Source organism: Medicago sativa, chromosome 4, assembly GCF_051527215.1.
Source record: "Medicago sativa cultivar Bolivia chromosome 4, Bolivia_mono, whole genome shotgun sequence".
NCBI classification, from domain to species: Eukaryota; Viridiplantae; Streptophyta; class Magnoliopsida; order Fabales; family Fabaceae; genus Medicago; species Medicago sativa.
Genome location: NC_140752.1, coordinates 62,179,875 through 62,186,251, shown reverse-complemented (window position 1 = coordinate 62,186,251; position 6,377 = coordinate 62,179,875). Strand labels below are relative to the sequence as shown.

The window sequence follows — 6,377 nt, the reverse complement described above, 5'->3', positions numbered from 1 at the left end:
TGGCTTTAGTCCTTGCACTTTATAAATAATTTGCAATTGGTCCCTACCGTTAGTTGACCGTTAAAAAAATAAAGAGTTGACTGTTAAAAAAAAGAGAAAGGTTATAGGGTGCCATGTGGCATGTAATTATTGGGCCACATGGCACTATAAAAGTGTTTAAATTAATAATAATAATAATAATAATAATAATAATAATAATAATAATAATAATAATAATAATAATAATAGTATTAAAATTAAAATAATTGATTAATTTTCTTCAAAAACAATTTATAATTGTTATTAATTAATTAAAGAAAAACGATACTTCATCTTAGAAACAAAGCTCCTTTTTCTTCCATTCCACTCTCCCTCTTCTTCCTCCACAAGTTCACTCACACCCCTATCACAACCCTTACACATAACTCAACAAGTAATGATACAACATACAAGAACCTAGATCTCCATCTTTTGAATCCATCTCTGCTTCCGATGTTCAAATTCGACATTGCCTTCATCAACTTCGTTGTCTTGGCGCCGCCTTTATAATTTTCGTCCAACTCTTTGACATTCTCTTTTCAGATTCCCTTATTCTCACAACCCAAACCTGTTGTTGGAATTCGATTTGTTTTCTTTTTATTCCTGGATATTCGAATCCCTTTTGTGATTTTGAGGCCCTTATTCAAATTTTGGGTTTTTTGTTGTTGTTGTTGTTGTTTTTTGTGCTATTGGTCTGTTGAAGGATTTTAAATGATGATTGGTTCATTGTTGCTTCACTTGGTTTATTATTGTTCTTGTTTGTGTTTTTAGGTTGTTGAATTTCTATAGAGATCAAGAAGATGGGTTGGTTGGTGATGGTGTACTGTACTCACGTAATGAAGGAGAAGAAGTTTGGTGGTAGCAATTTTCTTAATTAATAAAATAATATTAAAACAAATTAAAAAACTTTTATTTATTTAATTTTTAATGAATTACGTAAAACACCATGTGGGCCAATAATTACATGCCACATGGCACTGTGTTGACCTTCCTTCATTTTTGTAACGGCTGACTAACGGTAGGGATCAATTGCAAATTATTTATAAAGTGTAGGGACTAAAGTCAAACAAAAAAAACTGCAGGGACCAATACCAAAATAGGGTGAAAGTGCAAGGACTAATTACACATTTAAGCCTTCATATTCCACAAAACTATCAAGTTTAGCACAGAGATGGCAATAATTGACGAGTTTACTTGCAGAACTATTGTTGATTTCGCGCTCCAGTCTCAGAAAGGTAGTGTTTTTCCAATGCTTTTTAAAAAATCTTTGCTAGAATTATTCATTTCAATCTTTCTGTTATGTTCTTTTTTTCTTCCTATATTTCATTATGCTGTTTGACATTATCACCAGAAGAAAACTTATGGGAGTGGCCAAGGAACCATCGTGGATACACAGACCTCTTGAGAAGGAAAACTTATTTGATTGTATATAGTAAAATAATATAACTTTCTCCACATTAATTTATACTGTCATTTTATAATTGCGGTATTTGTTGGATTTCTACATAGGCAAACAAAGATGTTGATTATCCACCAGAGTTCAACATGTTTGCAGCACGGCTAATTAACTTGCTTGAAACACCGGTTAGCAAAGTGGGATCCAAGCGCCAAACAGACAGTGTTGAGTCCCTTGATGATATTGGAGCTGAGATTGGCGAGGCGTCTATAACAAAGCCGGTGAAAATGGTTCGTGTGAAGATTGAGCAAGTTGATGGAAAATAAGTTGCTACATGATGGGATATTAGGACGTTAATTTATTTTTAGTATTGATTCAAGCTATTTTATGTTGTTAAGATCATCCGGATGTTTTTACTATTTCCCGTCTTTATCTTTACTATGAAATTATCGTCGCAAACTATGTTTTTTAATTTTTCATAAGTTGTTCAAGACAAGAATTTATTCAATTCAGTAGCTATCTTTTCCATATGCGTTTATTCATCACAATTTGCGACTTCTAATGTATATGCATTAAGAAATACCTTAAGTTTTATACTTGCAATCTCCCATTGATAGTGTTCATAAACACAACCTAAATTCAAAATTAAATTAGATTTTGATGTATACAAGCTATATATGTTTCTTAATTTAAAAATATGGTTTTTTAACGTTACAGTAGTTAGAGTAAGAAAATTTAATCATGTAGTTCAAACTTTAGGAAATGGCAACTTTGGTCTTTGCAAGCTATTTGTATTTGTAATCTTTTAGGTGAGTATCAAATATATAGTCACTTTAGGAAGCCATTTCATAGAATATTGACCAAGTGTTTTGTCATAAGTCTTAAAAAAAATAGTTGGACTTGCACGTATTTTGTCATGTTTTTTTTTTTTGGTACAAAGTATTTTGTCATGTTAATTTGCCTTTGTAGTTAATTAGCATGCCTTAATTTTATAGAGAACAAAGCAGAATTGTTCGTAGGGTCCATACATGTGCCAACATTTCTTTAATTAGCATTCAATTAAGAGTAGTGATATTTGTACAACTCTTTGGTACAACTTTTATGACAACTTTGGTTTTCTCTCATTTGATTGGTCAAAAATAATAGAAAGAGAAAAAGGAAGAAAGAGAATAAGAGGATAATGTGAGTATGAGAGAGAAAGTTGTTAGAAAATGGTTGTACAAATATCATTTCTCTTTGACCAATCAATTTGCCCGACAAAGTGCCCGTTTGGTTCAGCTTTGAATATAATTGATTCTGAGAGAATTGATTCTGATAGAATTGATTCTGACAGAATTGATTCTGAGAGAATTGATTTATGTTTGGATACAATTATGTAGAATTGATTAAACAAAATGATTTATGTTTGGATGCAATTATGTAGAATTGCTTTTGAATGTAAAATTACTAAAATAGACATAGCTAAAGGAGAATTGATAAAGAATGAGAATTGATAAAGGACAATAAAGTAAAATAACGTGTTGTGATAATAAAATATACAAACCTATACGCGTTGTTCAAGGAGAATTGATTCTAGAAAAGCTAGAAGCTAGGATTTGTAGCTTCATGGAGAATTGCTTTTGGAGGACAAAAGCAATTCTGAAAAGCTGAACCAAACACGTTGTTTTTGGCTAGAATTGCTTTTGACACTGTAGAGAATTGATTTTGGGCTAGAATTGCTTCTCAGAAGCCAAACCAAACAGGCCCAAAGTATTTATGTACTGCTATCTTTGCTGGCTAAGTTCAAAATATTCCTTGATAGTAGCACAATATTGGGAGTTTAATATCATTGACCCAAGACAACAACTAATAATACTCATTAAGGTCCTATCAGGAAGTAATATAGGCGAAAAAGTATTTAGATCAAGATTATCTCTTACACCTTCCGACGTTAGGATTCCTTTCAAATTTTAACGGAGACAGTTTTTGATAGCAGTTTCATTCGCCATGACCATTAACACCCTCCGGTCACAAATATAAGCAAGTCATTTTTTTTCACACGACCATCTTTATGTTGCAATATCTAGAGTTACTTCTAGAAATGAGTTGAAGATACTTATTGCAGATGAAGATGCTCAATATAGCGACATGACTTCTAACGTTGTATATAGAGAAGTATTTCGTAACGTTTGATATGTTGTCTTGATTATATGTTAGTACCTTATATTTATTTAAAGAATGTATTAATTATCTACTAAGTACGTACTAAATATATTAGGATTTGCTGAATTTATCTATTTTTTTTTCCATAGTATGCTATTTGTTGTAGTTGTTCTTTTAAAGTAAAATTGTGACATATTATATAATATTTTACTTATGTGCGTATGTTTCAACCGGTAAGACCCGTGCGGAGCACGAGTCGATGGTCTAGTTTGTACCTAATAACCGTATTGATTAACCACTTAAATATAGAGAAATGATATTTGAACATACATTTAGTGACAACTTTTGCAACAACTTTCTCTCTCATACTCACATTACTTTTTACTTTATCTCTCTATTGTTATGATTTCTGTGTCAATGCCACTTTTTTCTTTGTAAAATATGGTTGTCAAATAAGTTGTCACCAAATTGGTTGTTCAAATAACACTCCTCTGAATATATAATAGTATTCATACTAATTTGGATGTCACAATCACAATGTCTTTTGTAGACGCACGCCTCTTTCCGCTCGAAGATGTAACATACGGCCAATCATGATTACAACCCCTACTCACACGAGAGGAACACCCTATTTGTTGGATAATACTTCAGTGACATAATGTCACGGTGACATTAAATCTAGGCCACACAAAGGTTTGTGTTGTGTGGCTAAGATGTGTTGTATGGGTGACATTAAATCTGGGACACACAAAGGTGTGTGTTGTGTGGCCCAGATTTAATGTCACGGTGACATTATGTCACCAAAGTGCCACCCCTATTTGTTCATACAATGTATTTAATGATTTTTTTTTTTTTTTATAACTCACTATTGCATGTTTTGCCCTCGGTTTATAAATTATTGGATATGTCCCTTACTGAAAAGATATTTAACTAAAATATTAACAAAAAGTCTTTCAAAATCATTAACTTGAGTATATTAGTCTTTAAACAAAAAAAATCATTTCTAGTTATAACTTTTTTTTATGCATTCTAGATAACGCGACGAAAAGTTATTAAAATAATGCGTTCAAATTAGACACCAAAATGTAACAAAAAAAATTAGACGCCAAAAATAAAAAATCGAATGACGAGGTTTTCTTTGATATTAGCACAATTTGTGACTTTCTTCTGAATTTTATTTCGCAATGTTTAGCATTTCTCTGAGAAAAATTATCGTAGATAGACGAAATGACAAAATCATTATAAAGTAACAAACATAAGTGAAGGTGTTAGTTTCGAACCCCGATCATGGTGTTTGACCTAACAATTTCGCCAATTTTATCGGTTGAGTTAGGACTTGTGGATAAATAGTAGGAGCCAATACTACAATCCATTCAAATATTATGAACTAAAAACTCACTAATTTTTCAAATTCATTTTAAGAAATTAGTTAAAATTCATTTCGATATTTGTTTCCATTCATCCAAACATAGTGTTATAAGAGTATTTCCATAGGTTTGTAATCACTCATGTTTGCTTAAAGGAGAACATTGTGTAATGATGCTGGGTGAGAAATAAGCTAGATTTTGTTAGTATTTGTTAGTATTATTTCAAAACCAAGAAAATGTTGTAAAATTCGTCATAATAATTATCTCTAGAAAATAATCAACATATATAAATTCAAGTATCAATCAAATATTGCTAAAAGAGAGAACAATAAACTTATCTGTTCTTTAAATTGCGGTAATTTGATGTCGGCAAAATCGAAGTAAACAAACATGAAAGTGATAACCTGCAAAACAGCAAACCATTATTAAGTAACCTGAGGCGTGACATAGTCACTGTCCTTGAGGATTTTATCCGCCTCATGAGCGCATATCCTCCCAGGACACAACAGTTCTTCCCCGTTATGAATCATAACCGGAGGTGACAGAACAGCTCGAATATAAACACAGGAGATGCAACCAAGGAATATAATATTGATGGAGAAGAAGATCGTTATTCTGGCTTCTATAGTGAGCACTATTTATTTTTTATCAGAATGAAGGAAGTGAATTGTATAAACATGTAGAACAACTGTTCCTACAAATAAGCCTAAGCCTTGACCTAGTAGGTAAGTTTGTACAGAAGGTTTTTCCAAGAGGATTGTACGTAGGTGACTGCAAAGCATATATAGCCAATACTCTTTTTTTTATTTTTTTAAGAGAAAAATAAGGAACATTATATATCAAAAATTATTGAGTGGTGGTAGTTCCTAATTTTAAGTAACAACGGAATGACACCTCGTAAATAAATCTTTGACCAAGTAATTAAGCATGTGAAACATAATTTTGGTGGGCTAAATTTTAATTAACTTTTGAAATATAATAATAACAAAAATTACAACAATCCCCCACATATTTCAAAAGTTAAAAAATAAAATGTTAAAAGGGTTTTCCTGGGTAAACATCGTAGATGTAATGCATCGGAACGGTGTAGCAAGCTATGGAACCCGTCCTAGACTAATGAGACTTAACACACAATGAATTGGTTTAGCAAGCTATGAAACCCAAGACACTTGTTGTATGCTAGAGGTCTCACAATCACATTACACCCCCACAATTCTTGCTGTTACGCGGTTGTGCGCGAATAGGCTGTGCGCGTGCCTGGTATTCATGAGTGCTCTAGAGACCCGCCACGGTCTCATGCAAGCGGCCCCACTTGACACTCATATAGGTGATTCCATCTAGTGTATGCTACAACCATACACCACCCATAAGGGCTTATGGTAATCATTAAAAGCTTTAAAAACTTATCCATCAATTTTATATTATTTAGCACATCTCATCCATTATCATACACT

The 6,377-nt window shown here is 32.4% G+C and overlaps 1 long non-coding RNA gene across 1 annotated transcript; it reads left to right on the top strand.

The window, feature by feature from the left end:
* The first annotated feature begins 288 nt into the window (after window positions 1–288).
* LOC146930495 (uncharacterized) lies at window positions 289–1,926 on the top strand. Its single transcript, XR_015008337.1, has 2 exons — window positions 289–1,253; window positions 1,528–1,926. It is a non-coding gene; the product is annotated as an uncharacterized LOC146930495 (long non-coding RNA).
* Window positions 1,927–6,377: the final 4,451 nt, after the last annotated feature.